This window comes from Girardinichthys multiradiatus, chromosome 24 (genome assembly GCF_021462225.1).
Source record: "Girardinichthys multiradiatus isolate DD_20200921_A chromosome 24, DD_fGirMul_XY1, whole genome shotgun sequence".
In the NCBI taxonomy this organism is placed as follows: domain Eukaryota; kingdom Metazoa; phylum Chordata; class Actinopteri; order Cyprinodontiformes; family Goodeidae; genus Girardinichthys; species Girardinichthys multiradiatus.
In genome coordinates this window covers 7632821-7648889 of record NC_061816.1, presented here as the reverse complement: position 1 = coordinate 7648889, position 16069 = coordinate 7632821, and the positions used below count along the sequence as shown (strand labels likewise).

At 39.5% G+C, this 16069-nt stretch overlaps 7 non-coding genes across 7 annotated transcripts; 5 read left to right on the top strand and 2 right to left on the bottom strand.

Annotated features, from left to right (window-relative positions):
- The first annotated feature begins 817 nt into the window (after positions 1–817).
- Positions 818–889, top strand: trnad-guc. Its single transcript has one exon. It is a non-coding gene; the product is annotated as a tRNA-Asp (tRNA).
- Positions 890–2483: 1594 nt separating this feature from the next.
- On the top strand, positions 2484–2555 carry trnad-guc. Its single transcript has one exon. It is a non-coding gene; the product is annotated as a tRNA-Asp (tRNA).
- A 1658-nt stretch (positions 2556–4213) lies between these two features.
- On the top strand, positions 4214–4285 carry trnad-guc. The gene has a single exon. It is a non-coding gene; the product is annotated as a tRNA-Asp (tRNA).
- A 1914-nt stretch (positions 4286–6199) lies between these two features.
- On the top strand, positions 6200–6271 carry trnad-guc. Its single transcript has one exon. It is a non-coding gene; the product is annotated as a tRNA-Asp (tRNA).
- A 3367-nt stretch (positions 6272–9638) lies between these two features.
- On the bottom strand, positions 9639–9709 carry trnag-gcc. Its single transcript has one exon. It is a non-coding gene; the product is annotated as a tRNA-Gly (tRNA).
- A 4941-nt stretch (positions 9710–14650) lies between these two features.
- trnad-guc lies at positions 14651–14722 on the top strand. The gene has a single exon. It is a non-coding gene; the product is annotated as a tRNA-Asp (tRNA).
- Positions 14723–15509: 787 nt separating this feature from the next.
- On the bottom strand, positions 15510–15580 carry trnag-gcc. Its single transcript has one exon. It is a non-coding gene; the product is annotated as a tRNA-Gly (tRNA).
- Between the last annotated feature and the right edge of the window lie 489 nt (positions 15581–16069).

Here is a 16069-nt window from a genome sequence, read left to right as displayed (position 1 = left end):
AATTGATGTTGAGTATGAAATATTGCGTTAAAAATGTGTTATTTGGATCATCATTATGGATTCGGTAAACACGATTTTTCGAGATGTTGAGTTAAAAATGTGTTATTTGGATCATCATTATGGATGCGGTAAACACGATTTTTCGAGATGTTGAGTTAAAAATGTGTTATTTGGATCATCATTATGGATGCGGTAAACACGATTTTTCGAGATGTTGAGTTAAAAATGTGTTATATGGATCATCATTATGGATTCGGTAAACACGATTTTTCGAGATGTTGAGTTAAAAATTTGTTATTTGGATCAGCATTATGGCAGACCTTGTTTGAGGAAAAAGAAAAATGGAAGTAATGTTTCTTTGGTCGATGCTGTCTTTGGAATGTTGCAGCTTGCCTTTTTTGAAAATACAAAACTAAAATGGTCAAATCCCCACGTAAACGTTACGCAGTAAATTGTAACTACAACATCTGAGTGGCATGTGTAGCAAGAAAAAGAAACGGAAGGAAAAAGCGTGGATGAAGATTGCATAGGTTTTTGGAATTGATGTTGAGTATGAAATATTGCGTTAAAAATGTGTTATTTGGATCATCATTATGGATTCGGTAAACACGATTTTTCGAGATGTTGAGTTAAAAATGTGTTATTTGGATCATCATTATGGATTCGGTAAACACGATTTTTCGAGATGTTGAGTTAAAAATGTGTTATTTGGATCAGCATTATGGATGCGGTAAACACGATTTCCTATACATGTTCATGCGTGAATTCTTGCTCCCACGAGTCGGGTGGTCTCGTGGATGACCATGTCTCCACCGTCTCCTCGTTAGTATAGTGGAGAGTATCCCCGCCTGTCACGCGGGAGACCGGGGTTCGATTCCCCGACGGGGAGTGCTTGGTTTTTGTGGCAGACCTTGTTTGAGGAAAAAGAGAAACGGAAGTAATGTTTCTTTGGTCAATGCTGTCTTTGGAATGTTGCAGCTTGCCTTTCTTGAAAATACAAAACTAAAATGGTCAAATCCCCACGTAAACGTTACGCAGTAAATTGTAACTACAACATCTGAGTGGCATGTGTAGCAAAAAAAAGAAACGGAAGAAAAAAGCGTGGATGAAGATTGCATAGGTTTTTGGAATTGATGTTGAGTATGAAATATTGCGTTAAAAATGTGTTATTTGGATCATCATTATGGATTCGGTAAACACGATTTTTCGAGATGTTGAGTTAAAAATCTGTTATTTGGATCATCATTATGGATTCGATAAACACGATTTTTCGAGATGTTTGGTTAAAAATTTGTTATTTGGATCATCATTATGGATGCGGTAAACACGATTTTTCGAGACGTTGAGTTAAAAATGTGTTATTTGGATCATCATTATGGATTCGGTAAACCCGATTTTTCGAGATGTTGAGTTAAAAATGTGTTATTTGGATCAGCATTATGGCAGACCTTGTTTGAGGAAAAAGAAAAACGGAAGTAATGTTTCTTTGGTCGATGCTGTCTTTGGAATGTTGCAGCTTGCCTTTTTTGAAAATACAAAACTAAAATGGTCAAATCCCCACGTAAACGTTACGCAGTAAATTGTAACTACAACATCTGAGTGGCATGTGTAGCAAAAAAAAGAAACGGAAGGAAAAAGCGTGGATGAAGATTGCATAGGTTTTTGGAATTGATGTTGAGTATGAAATATTGCGTTAAAAATGTGTTATTTGGATAATCATTATGGATTCGGTAAACACGATTTTTCGAGATGTTGAGTTAAAAATGTGTTATTTGGATCATCATTATGGATTCGATAAACACGATTTTTCGAGATGTTGAGTTAAAAATGTGTTATTTGGATCATCATTATGGATTCGATAAACACGATTTTTCGAGATGTTGAGTTAAAAATGTGTTATTTGGATCATCATTATGGATGCGGTAAACACGATTTTTCGAGACGTTGAGTTAAAAATGTGTTATTTGGATCTTCATTATGGATTCGGTAAACACGATTTTTCGAGATGTTGAGTTAAAAATGTGTTATTTGGATCAGCATTATGGCAGACCTTGTTTGAGGAAAAAGAAAAACGGAAGTAATGTTTCTTTGGTCGATGCTGTCTTTGGAATGTTGCAGCTTGCCTTTTTTGAAAATACAAAACTAAAATGGTCAAATCCCCACGTAAACGTTACGCAGTAAATTGTAACTACAACATCTGAGTGGCATGTGTAGCAAAAAAAAGAAACGGAAGGAAAAAGCGTGGATGAAGATTGCATAGGTTTTTGGAATTGATGTTGAGTATGAAATATTGCGTTAAAAATGTGTTATTTGGATAATCATTATGGATTCGGTAAACACGATTTTTCGAGATGTTGAGTTAAAAATGTGTTATTTGGATCAGCATTATGGATGCGGTAAACACGATTTCCTATACATGTTCATGCGTGAATTCTTGCTCCCACGAGTCGGGTGGTCTCGTGGATGACCATGTCTCCACCGTCTCCTCGTTAGTATAGTGGAGAGTATCCCCGCCTGTCACGCGGGAGACCGGGGTTCGATTCCCCGACGGGGAGTGCTTGGTTTTTGTGGCAGACCTTGTTTGAGGAAAAAGAGAAACGGAAGTAATGTTTCTTTGGTCAATGCTGTCTTTGGAATGTTGCAGCTTGCCTTTCTTGAAAATACAAAACTAAAATGGTCAAATCCCCACGTAAACATTACGCAGTAAATTGTAACTACAACATCTGAGTGGCATGTGTAGCAAAAAAAAGAAACGGAAGGAAAAAGCGTGGATGAAGATTGCATAGGTTTTTGGAATTGATGTTGAGTATGAAATATTGCGTTAAAAATGTGTTATTTGGATCATCATTATGGATTCGGTAAACACGATTTTTCGAGATGTTGAGTTAAAAATGTGTTATTTGGATCATCATTATGGATTCGATAAACACGATTTTTCGAGATGTTGAGTTAAAAATGTGTTATTTGGATCATCATTATGGATGCGGTAAACACGATTTTTCGAGATGTTGAGTTAAAAATGTGTTATATGGATCATCATTATGGATTCGATAAACAAGATTTTTCGAGATGTTGAGTTAAAAATTTGTTATTTGGATCATCATTATGGATGCGGTAAACACGATTTTTCGAGACGTTGAGTTAAAAATTTGTTATTTGGATCATCATTATGGATTCGGTAAACACGATTTTTCGAGATGTTGAGTTAAAAATGTGTTATTTGGATCAGCATTATGGCAGACCTTGTTTGAGGAAAAAGAAAAACGGAAGTAATGTTTCTTTGGTCGATGCTGTCTTTGGAATGTTGCAGCTTGCCTTTCTTGAAAATACAAAACTAAAATGGTCAAATCCCCACGTAAACGTTACGCAGTAAATTGTGACTACAACATCTGAGTGGCATGTGTAGCAAAAAAAAGAAACGGAAGGAAAAAGCGTGGATGAAGATTGCATAGGTTTTTGGAATTGATGTTGAGTATGAAATATTGCGTTAAAAATGTGTTATTTGGATCATCATTATGGATTCGGTAAACACGATTTTTCGAGATGTTGAGTTAAAAATGTGTTATTTGGATCATCATTATGGATGCGGTAAACACGATTTTTCGAGATGTTGAGTTAAAAATGTGTTATTTGGATCATCATTATGGATGCGGTAAACACGATTTTTCGAGACGTTGAGTTAAAAATGTGTTATTTGGATCTTCATTATGGATTTGGTAAACACGATTTTTCGAGATGTTGAGTTAAAAATGTGTTATTTGGATCAGCATTATGGCAGACCTTGTTTGAGGAAAAAGAAAAACGGAAGTAATGTTTCTTTGGTCGATGCTGTCTTTGGAATGTTGCAGCTTGCCTTTTTTGAAAATACAAAACTAAAATGGTCAAATCCCCACGTAAACGTTACGCAGTAAATTGTAACTACAACATCTGAGTGGCATGTGTAGCAAAAAAAAGAAACGGAAGGAAAAAGCGTGGATGAAGATTGCATAGGTTTTTGGAATTGATGTTGAGTATGAAATATTGCGTTAAAAATGTGTTATTTGGATAATCATTATGGATTCGGTAAACACGATTTTTCGAGATGTTGAGTTAAAAATGTGTTATTTGGATCAGCATTATGGATGCGGTAAACACGATTTCCTATACATGTTCATGCGTGAATTCTTGCTCCCACGAGTCGGGTGGTCTCGTGGATGACCATGTCTCCACCGTCTCCTCGTTAGTATAGTGGAGAGTATCCCCGCCTGTCACGCGGGAGACCGGGGTTCGATTCCCTGACGGGGAGTGCTTGGTTTTTGTGGCAGACCTTGTTTGAGGAAAAAGAGAAACGGAAGTAATGTTTCTTTGGTCAATGCTGTCTTTGGAATGTTGCAGCTTGCCTTTCTTGAAAATACAAAACTAAAATGGTCAAATCCCCACGTAAACATTACGCAGTAAATTGTAACTACAACATCTGAGTGGCATGTGTAGCAAAAAAAAGAAACGGAAGGAAAAAGCGTGGATGAAGATTGCATAGGTTTTTGGAATTGATGTTGAGTATGAAATATTGCGTTAAAAATGTGTTATTTGGATCATCATTATGGATTCGGTAAACACGATTTTTCGAGATGTTGAGTTAAAAATGTGTTATTTGGATCATCATTATGGATTCGATAAACACGATTTTTCGAGATGTTGAGTTAAAAATGTGTTATTTGGATCATCATTATGGATGCGGTAAACACGATTTTTCGAGATGTTGAGTTAAAAATGTGTTATATGGATCATCATTATGGATTCGATAAACAAGATTTTTCGAGATGTTGAGTTAAAAATTTGTTATTTGGATCATCATTATGGATGCGGTAAACACGATTTTTCGAGACGTTGAGTTAAAAATTTGTTATTTGGATCATCATTATGGATTCGGTAAACACGATTTTTCGAGATGTTGAGTTAAAAATGTGTTATTTGGATCAGCATTATGGCAGACCTTGTTTGAGGAAAAAGAAAAACGGAAGTAATGTTTCTTTGGTCGATGCTGTCTTTGGAATGTTGCAGCTTGCCTTTCTTGAAAATACAAAACTAAAATGGTCAAATCCCCACGTAAACGTTACGCAGTAAATTGTAACTACAACATCTGAGTGGCATGTGTAGCAAAAAAAAGAAACGGAAGGAAAAAGCGTGGATGAAGATTGCATAGGTTTTTGGAATTGATGTTGAGTATGAAATATTGCGTTAAAAATGTGTTATTTGGATCATCATTATGGATTCGGTAAACACGATTTTTCGAGATGTTGAGTTAAAAATGTGTTATTTGGATCATCATTATGGATGCGGTAAACACGATTTTTCGAGATGTTGAGTTAAAAATGTGTTATTTGGATCATCATTATGGATGCGGTAAACACGATTTTTCGAGATGTTGAGTTAAAAATGTGTTATATGGATCATCATTATGGATTCGATAAACACGATTTTTCGAGATGTTGAGTTAAAAATGTGTTATTTGGATCATCATTATGGATGCGGTAAACACGATTTTTCGAGATGTTGAGTTAAAAATGTGTTATTTGGATCATCATTATGGATGCGGTAAACACGATTTTTCGAGATGTTGAGTTAAAAATGTGTTATATGGATCATCATTATGGATTCGGTAAACACGATTTTTCGAGATGTTGAGTTAAAAATTTGTTATTTGGATCAGCATTATGGCAGACCTTGTTTGAGGAAAAAGAAAAATGGAAGTAATGTTTCTTAGGTCGATGCTGTCTTTGGAATGTTGCAGCTTGCCTTTTTTGAAAATACAAAACTAAAATGGTCAAATCCCCACGTAAACGTTACGCAGTAAATTGTAACTACAACATCTGAGTGGCATGTGTAGCAAGAAAAAGAAACGGAAGGAAAAAGCGTGGATGAAGATTGCATAGGTTTTTGGAATTGATGTTGAGTATGAAATATTGCGTTAAAAATGTGTTATTTGGATCATCATTATGGATTCGGTAAACACGATTTTTCGAGATGTTGAGTTAAAAATGTGTTATTTGGATCATCATTATGGATTCGGTAAACACGATTTTTCGAGATGTTGAGTTAAAAATGTGTTATTTGGATCAGCATTATGGATGCGGTAAACACGATTTCCTATACATGTTCATGCGTGAATTCTTGCTCCCACGAGTCGGGTGGTCTCGTGGATGACCATGTCTCCACCGTCTCCTCGTTAGTATAGTGGAGAGTATCCCCGCCTGTCACGCGGGAGACCGGGGTTCGATTCCCCGACGGGGAGTGCTTGGTTTTTGTGGCAGACCTTGTTTGAGGAAAAAGAGAAACGGAAGTAATGTTTCTTTGGTCAATGCTGTCTTTGGAATGTTGCAGCTTGCCTTTCTTGAAAATACAAAACTAAAATGGTCAAATCCCCACGTAAACGTTACGCAGTAAATTGTAACTACAACATCTGAGTGGCATGTGTAGCAAAAAAAAGAAACGGAAGAAAAAAGCGTGGATGAAGATTGCATAGGTTTTTGGAATTGATGTTGAGTATGAAATATTGCGTTCAAAATGTGTTATTTGGATCATCATTATGGATTCGGTAAACACGATTTTTCGAGATGTTGAGTTAAAAATCTGTTATTTGGATCATCATTATGGATTCGATAAACACGATTTTTCGAGATGTTTGGTTAAAAATGTGTTATTTGGATCATCATTATGGATGCGGTAAACACGATTTTTCGAGACGTTGAGTTAAAAATGTGTTATTTGGATCATCATTATGGATTCGGTAAACCCGATTTTTCCAGATGTTGAGTTAAAAATGTGTTATTTGGATCAGCATTATGGCAGACCTTGTTTGAGGAAAAAGAAAAACGGAAGTAATGTTTCTTTGGTCGATGCTGTCTTTGGAATGTTGCAGCTTGCCTTTTTTGAAAATACAAAACTAAAATGGTCAAATCCCCACGTAAACGTTACGCAGTAAATTGTAACTACAACATCTGAGTGGCATGTGTAGCAAAAAAAAGAAACGGAAGGAAAAAGCGTGGATGAAGATTGCATAGGTTTTTGGAATTGATGTTGAGTATGAAATATTGCGTTAAAAATGTGTTATTTGGATAATCATTATGGATTCGGTAAACACGATTTTTCGAGATGTTGAGTTAAAAATGTGTTATTTGGATCATCATTATGGATTCGATAAACACGATTTTTCGAGATGTTGAGTTAAAAATGTGTTATTTGGATCATCATTATGGATTCGATAAACACGATTTTTCGAGATGTTGAGTTAAAAATGTGTTATTTGGATCATCATTATGGATGGAGAGCAGTTTGTGACATAGACCTCATATTAGGAGGGAAATAAAAAGAAACAAAAACATCTTCACTCAGTCGATAATTACCTTTGAATGTTGCAGCTAGCTTAAGTGCGAGTGAATGTCGAAGGAAAGTTACGTTTACTTTCATTCCTGAATTATCTAAACTCATCTAATACAGTTTTTATTTGGATAAACATTAATGGGGGTTATGACTTTGTAGCTAACATGAATAGATTTTGTGGGATTGTTACCTGCCCACAATCCACCAGGCAGCTACTCAGTTAATGACGGCCAAAAAATCCTGTAATGGAAAATTCTTTTAAAGTGCTCTGATATTCCCTTCACCTCTCTCATTTGATTCTGTGTTTTATCACCCACAGGTGACCTTCCATCTACCTCTCACCTCTGACCTCTGTGTTTTGTTAGTGTTCTGTTTTTTAGAGCAGATGGACTCTAAATTCCAATGCTGGAGAGTTTAATGGTTAAGACCCATCATTTAGGATGATGTCAGGAAGGGCAGTTAGGTCTGTTCCTAGATAACCTTGTCACCTTTGAACTCAAGAAGGGTTTGGGTCATAAAACACAGACTCTTGGAAGTTGAGATAACACAGTCATGTTCTGGTATAAATATTGTGTGTAAATGTTGATCGGGGCTCTGTTTCACTGACTAACCTCAGTGTCAGGGTCTTCAAACGCTGAATGCCTTTGAATAAAACTTATAAGACAAAGTCCGGATTTTCTCTTGTTATGAGTCAACTTCTACCCACTTTGATAAGAAAATTCCACAACAATCCAAAATCCGATTCGGCATACGATCCAACAAAAAATTGGCCTGTATGACGTCCGTAGCATTTAGAACACGTTGAATTGAATGAGGCCACTCAGGCCATTCTCTGTCCCTCTCTTTTTAACCTTTGTAAAGCACTTTGTGTTAAGCTTGACTGTTTGGAAAGCCCTCTATAAATAAAGTTGGATTGAACGTTTTTCAGAGCTTTTTCCCTGGCCTGTCTACTATGTCTCTTGGTCTTCTCTAGGCTGTTTATTGATGATCTTTCAATAAATCTCTGAGGCCTTTACGGGACAGCTGTGATAATACTAAGATAGAATTGTTCGGACTGGAGTTTGGAACATGGTTTAAAACCACCTAGGTATCTTGAAGGAGCAACAAGCCTGGTCAGCTAAACCCGAGGCAGTTCTTTGGTGGTGTAGGGTTGATGAGCATTTATTTTCAAACAAAGAACTTAGTTGAGCTCCATGAGAGAACAGAAATGCATTGGCCAGGAATTGAACAATGGCCTCCCGCGTGGCAGGCGAGAATTCTACAACTGAAACACCAATGCTGAACTGTATTGTGTACAACCACAAAGACAGAAGGTGTGATAGCCTGGAAGAAAGGCCAGGTCTCCACATCTAATCACAACGTCAGAGCATAAGGATTTGAGAAGCTTGATCTAGCACTGGCGACAATCCACCTCAGCCGCTCTGTTCTCGACTCCTCGTTAGTATAGTGGTGAGTATCCCAGCCTGTCACGTGGGAGACCGGGGTCTGATTCCCCGACGGGGAGAGCAGTTCCTTTTGTGACATAGACCTCATATTAGGAGGGAAATAAAAAGAAACAAAAACATCTTCACTCAGTCGATAATTACCTTTGAATGTTGCAGCTAGCTTAAGTGCGAGTGAATGTCGAAGGAAAGTTACGTTTACTTTCATTCCTGAATTATCTAAACTCATCTAATACAGTTTTTATTTGGATAAACATTAATGGGGTTATGACTTTGTAGCTAACATGAATAGATTTTGTGGGATTGTTACCTGCCCACAATCCACCAGGCAGCTACTCAGTTAATGACGGCCAAAAAATCCAAAATCCGATTCGGCATACGATCCAACAAAAAAATTGGCCTGTATGACGTCCGTAGCAATTAGAACACGTTGAATTGAATGAAGCCGCTCAGGCCATTCTCTGTCCTTCTCTTTTAAACCTTTGTAAAGCACTTTGTGTTACGCTTGACTGTTTGGAAAGCCCTCTATAAATAAAGTTGGATTGAAAGTTTTTCAGAGCTTTTTCCCTGGCCTGTCTACTATGTCTCTTGGTCTTCTCTAGGCTGTTTATTGATGATCTTTCAATAAATCTCTGAGGCCTTTACGGGACAGCTGTGATGATACTAAGATAGAATTGTTCGGACTGGAGCTTGGAACATGGTTTAAAACCACCTAGGTATCTTGAAGGAGCAACAAGCCTGGACAGCTAAACCCGAGGCAGTTCTTTGGTGGTGTAGGGTTGATGAGCACTTATTTTCAAACAAAGAACTTAGTTGAGCTCCGTGAGAGAACAGAAATGCATTGGCCGGGAATCGAACCCGGGCCTCCCGCGTGGCAGGCGAGAATACTACCACTGAAACACCAATGCTGAACTGTATTGCGTACAACCACAAAGACAGAAGGTGTGATAGCCTGGAAGAAAGGCCAGGTCTCCACATCTAATCACAACGTCAGAGCATAAGGATTTGAGAAGCTTGATCTAGCACTGGCGACAATCCACCTCAGCCGCTCTGTTCTCGACTACTGTTTGTATAGTGGTGAGTATCACCGCCTGTCACGCGGGAGACCGGGGTCCGATTCCCCGACTAGGAGAGCAGTTCCTTTTGTGACATAGACCTCATATTAGGAGGGAAATAAAAAGAAACAAAAACATCTTCACTCAGTCGATAATTACCTTTGAATGTTGCAGCTAACTTAAGTGCGAGTGAATGTCGAAGGAAAGTTACGTTTACTTTCATTCCTGAATTATCTAAACTCATCTAATACAGTTTTTATTTGGATAAACATTAATGGGGGTTATGACTTTGTAGCTAACATGAATAGATTTTGTGGGATTGTTACCTGCCCACAATCCACCAGGCAGCTACTCAGTGAATGACGGCCAAAAAATCCTGTAATGGAAAATTCTTTTAAAGTGCTCTGATATTCCCTTCACCTCTCTCATTTGATTCTGTGTTTTATCACCCACAGGTGACCTTCCATCTACCTCTCACCTCTGACCTCTGTGTTTTGTTAGTGTTCTGTTTTTTAGAGCAGATGGACTCTAAATTCCAATGCTGGAGAGTTTAATGGTTAAGACCCATCATTTAGGATGATGTCAGGAAGGGCAGTTAGGTCTGTTCCTAGATAACCTTGTCACCTTTGAACTCAAGAAGGGTTTGGGTCATAAAACACAGACTCTTGGAAGTTGAGATAACACAGTCATGTTCTGGTATAAATACTGTGTGTAAATGTTGATCGGGGCTCTGTTTCACTGACTAACCTCAGTGTCAGGGTCTTCAAACGCTGAATGCCTTTGAATAAAACTTATAAGACAAAGTCCGGATTTTCTCTTGTTATGAGTCAACTTCTACCCACTTTGATAAGAAAATTCCACAACAATCCAAAATCCGATTCGGCATACGATCCAACAAAAAATTGGCCTGTATGACGTCCGTAGCATTTAGAACACGTTGAATTGAATGAGGCCACTCAGGCCATTCTCTGTCCCTCTCTTTTTAACCTTTGTAAAGCACTTTGTGTTACGCTTGACTGTTTGGAAAGCCCTCTATAAATAAAGTTGGATTGAAAGTTTTTCAGAGCTTTTTCCCTGGCCTGTCTACTATGTCTCTTGGTCTTCTCTAGGCTGTTTATTGATGATCTTTCAATAAATCTCTGAGGCCTTTACGGGACAGCTGTGATGATACTAAGATAGAATTGTTCGGACTGGAGCTTGGAACATGGTTTAAAACCACCTAGGTATCTTGAAGGAGCAACAAGCCTGGTCAGCTAAACCCGAGGCAGTTCTTTGGTGGTGTAGGGTTGATGAGCATTTATTTTCAAACAAAGAACTTAGTTGAGCTCCGTGAGAGAACAGAAATGCATTGGCCGGGAATCGAACAAAGGCCTCCCGCGTGGCAGGCGAGAATTCTACAACTGAAACACCAATGCTGAACTGTATTGCGTACAACCACAAAGACAGAAGGTGTGATAGCCTGGAAGAAAGGCCAGGTCTCCACATCTAATCACAACGTCAGAGCATAAGGATTTGAGAAGCTTGATCTAGCACTGGCGACAAGCCACCTCAGCCGCTCTGTTCTTGACTCCTCGTTAGTATAGTGGTGAGTATCCCCGCCTGTCACGCGGGAGACCGGGGTCCGATTCCCTGACGGGGAGAGCAGTTCCTTTTGTGACATAGACCTCATATTAGGAGGGAAATAAAAAGAAATAAAAACGTCTTCACTCAGTCGATAATTACCTTTGAATGTTGCAGCTAGCTTAAGTGCGAGTGAATGTCGAAGGAAAGTTACGTTTACTTTCATTCCTGAATTATCTAAACTCATCTAATACAGTTTTTATTTGGATAAACATTAATGGGGCTTATGACTTTGTAGCTAACATGAATAGATTTTGTGGGATTGTTACCTGCCCACAATCCACCAGGCAGCTACTCAGTTAATGACGGCCAAAAAATCCAAAATCCGATTCGGCATACGATCCAACAAAAAAATTGGCCTGTATGACGTCCGTAGCATTTGGAACACGTTGAATTGAATGAGGCCGCTCAGGCCATTCTCTGTGATAATGTCTGTCCCTCTCTTTTTAACCTTTGTAAAGCACTTTGTGTTACGCTTGACTGTTTGGAAAGCCCTCTATAAATAAAGTTGGATTGAAAGTTTTTCAGAGCTTTTTCCCTGGCCTGTCTACTATGTCTCTTGGTCTTCTCTAGGCTGTTTATTGATGATCTTTCAATAAATCTCTGAGGCCTTTACGGGACAGCTGTGATGATACTAAGATAGAATTGTTCGGACTGGAGCTTGGAACATGGTTTAAAACCACCTAGGTATCTTGAAGGAGCAACAAGCCTGGTCAGCTAAACCCGAGGCAGTTCTTTGGTGGTGTAGGGTTGATGAGCATTTATTTTCAAACAAAGAACTTAGTTGAGCTCCGTGAGAGAATAGAAATGCATTGGCCAGGAATCAAACCCGGGCCTCCCGTGTGGCAGGCGAGAATTCTACCACTGAAACACCAATGCTGAACTGTATTGCATACAACCACAAAGACAGAAGTTGTGATAGCCTGGAAGAAAGGCCAGGTCTCCACATCTAATCACAACGTCAGAGCATAAGGATTTGAGAAGCTTGATCTGGCACTGGCGACAATCCACCTCAGCCGCTCTGTTCTCGACTCCTCGTTAGTATAGTGGTGAGGATCCCCGCCTGTCACGCGGTAGACCGGGGTCCGATTCCCCGACGGGGAGAGCAGTTCCTTTTGTGACATAGACCTCATATTAGGAGGGAAATAAAAAGAAATAAAAACGTCTTCACTCAGTCGATAATTACCTTTGAATGTTGCAGCTAGCTTAAGTGCGAGTGAATGTCGAAGGAAAGTTACGTTTACTTTCATTCCTGAATTATCTAAACTCATCTAATACAGTTTTTATTTGGATAAACATTAATGGGGGTTATGACTTTGTAGCTAACATGAATAGATTTTGTGGGATTGTTACCTGCCCACAATCCACCAGGCAGCTACTCAGTTAATGACGGCCAAAAAATCCAAAATCCGATTCGGCATACGATCCAACAATAAATTGGCCTGTATGACGTCCGTAGCAATTAGAACACGTTGAATTGAATGAGGCCGCTCAGGCCATTCTCTGTCCCTCTCTTTTTAACCTTTGTAAAGCACTTTGTGTTACGCTTGACTGTTTGGAAAGCCCTCTATAAATAAAGTTGGATTGAAAGTTTTTCAGAGCTTTTTTCCTGGCCTGTCTACTATGTCTCTTGGTCTTCTCTAGGCTGTTTATTGATGATCTTTCAATAAATCTCTGAGGCCTTTACGGGACAGCTGTGATGATACTAAGATAGAATTGTTCGGACTGGAGCTTGGAACATGGTTTAAAACCACCTAGGTATCTTGAAGGAGCAACAAGCCTGGACAGCTAAACCCGAGGCAGTTCTTTGGTGGTGTAGGGTTGATGAGCATTTGTTTTCAAACAAAGAACTTAGTTGAGCTCCGTGAGAGAACAGAAATGCATTGGCCGGGAATCGAACAAAGGCCTCCCGCGTGGCAGGCGAGAATTCTACAACTGAAACACCAATGCTGAACTGTATTGCGTACAACCACAAAGACAGAAGGTGTGATAGCCTGGAAGAAAGGCCAGGTCTCCACATCTAATCACAACGTCAGAGCATAAGGATTTGAGAAGCTTGATCTAGCACTGGCGACAAGCCACCTCAGCCGCTCTGTTCTTGACTCCTCGTTAGTATAGTGGTGAGTATCCCCGCCTGTCACGCGGGAGACCGGGGTCCGATTCCCTGACGGGGAGAGCAGTTCCTTTTGTGACATAGACCTCATATTAGGAGGGAAATAAAAAGAAATAAAAACGTCTTCACTCAGTCGATAATTACCTTTGAATGTTGCAGCTAGCTTAAGTGCGAGTGAATGTCGAAGGAAAGTTACGTTTACTTTCATTCCTGAATTATCTAAACTCATCTAATACAGTTTTTATTTGGATAAACATTAATGGGGGTTATGACTTTGTAGCTAACATGAATAGATTTTGTGGGATTGTTACCTGCCCACAATCCACCAGGCAGCTACTCAGTTAATGACGGCCAAAAAATCCAAAATCCGATTCGGCATACGATCCAACAATAAATTGGCCTGTATGACGTCCGTAGCATTTAGAACACGTTGAATTGAATGAGGCCGCTCAGGCCATTCTCTGTCCCTCTCTTTTTAACCTTTGTAAAGCACTTTGTGTTACGCTTGACTGTTTGGAAAGCCCTCTATAAATAAAGTTGGATTGAAAGTTTTTCAGAGCTTTTTTCCTGGCCTGTCTACTATGTCTCTTGGTCTTCTCTAGGCTGTTTATTGATGATCTTTCAATAAATCTCTGAGGCCTTTACGGGACAGCTGTGATGATACTAAGATAGAATTGTTCGGACTGGAGCTTGGAACATGGTTTAAAACCACCTAGGTATCTTGAAGGAGCAACAAGCCTGGACAGCTAAACCCGAGGCAGTTCTTTGGTGGTGTAGGGTTGATGAGCATTTGTTTTCAAACAAAGAACTTAGTTGAGCTCCATGAGAAAACAGAAATGCATTGGCCGGGAATCGAACAAAGGCCTCCCGCGTGGCAGGCGAGAATTCTACAACTGAAACACCAATGCTGAACTGTATTGCGTACAACCACAAAGACAGAAGGTGTGATAGCCTGGAAGAAAGGCCAGGTCTCCACATCTAATCACAACGTCAGAGCATAAGGATTTGAGAAGCTTGATCTAGCACTGGCGACAATCCACCTCAGCCGCTCTGTTCTCGACTCCTCGTTAGTATAGTGGTGAGTATCCCCGCCTGTCATGCGGGAGACCGGGGTCCGATTCCCCGACGGGGAGAGCAGTTCCTTTTGTGACATAGACCTCATATTAGGAGGGAAATAAAAAGAAATAAAAACATCTTCACTCAGTCGATAATTACCTTTGAATGTTGCAGCTAGCTTAAGTGCGAGTGAATATCGAAGGAAAGTTACGTTTACTTTCATTCCTGAATTATCTAAACTCATCTAATACAGTTTTTATTTGGATAAATATTAATGGGGGTTATGACTTTGTAGCTAACATGAATAGATTTTGTGGGATATTTACCTGCCCACAATCCACCAGGCAGCTACTCAGTTAATGACGGCCAAAAAATCCAAAATCCGATTCGGCATACGATCCAACCAAAAATTGGCCTGTATGACGTCCGTAGCATTTAGAACACGTTGAATTGAATGGGGCCGCTCAGGCCATTCTCTGTGATAATGTCTGTCCCTCTCTTTTTAACCTTTGTAAAGCACTTTGTGTTACGCTTGACTGTTTGGAAAGCCCTCTATAAATAAAGTTGGATTGAAAGTTTTTCAGAGCTTTTTCCCTGGCCTGTCTACTATGTCTCTTGGTCTTCTCTAGGCTGTTTATTGATGATCTTTCAATAAATCTCTGAGGCCTTTACGGGACAGCTGTGATGATACTAAGATAGAATTGTTCGGACTGGAGCTTGGAACATGGTTTAAAACCACCGAGGTATCTTGAAGGAGCAACAAGCCTGGACAGCTAAACCCGAGGCAGTTATTTGGTGGTGTAGGGTTGATGAGCATTTATTTTCAAACAAAGAACTTAGTTGAGCTCCGTGAGAGAATAGAAATGCATTGGCCAGGAATCGAACCCGGGCCTCCCGTGTGGCAGGCGAGAATTCTACCACTGAAACACCAATGCTGAACTGTATTGCATACAACCACAAAGACAGAAGTTGTGATAGCCTGGAAGAAAGGCCAGGTCTCCACATCTAATCACAACGTCAGAGCATAAGGATTTGAGAAGCTTGATCTGGCACTGGCGACAATCCACCTCAGCCGCTCTGTTCTCGACTCCTCGTTAGTATAGTGGTGAGGATCCCCGCCTGTCACGCGGTAGACCGGGGTCCGATTCCCCGACGGGGAGAGCAGTTCCTTTTGTGACATAGACCTCATATTAGGAGGGAAATAAAAAGAAACAAAAACGTCTTCACTCAGTCGATAATTACCTTTGAATGTTGCAGCTAGCTTAAGTGCGAGTGAATGTCGAAGGAAAGTTACGTTTACTTTCATTCCTGAATTATCTAAACTCATCTAATACAGTTTTTATTTGGATAAACATTAATGGGGGTTATGACTTTGTAGCTAACATGAATAGATTTTGTGGGATTGTTACCTGCCCACAATCCAC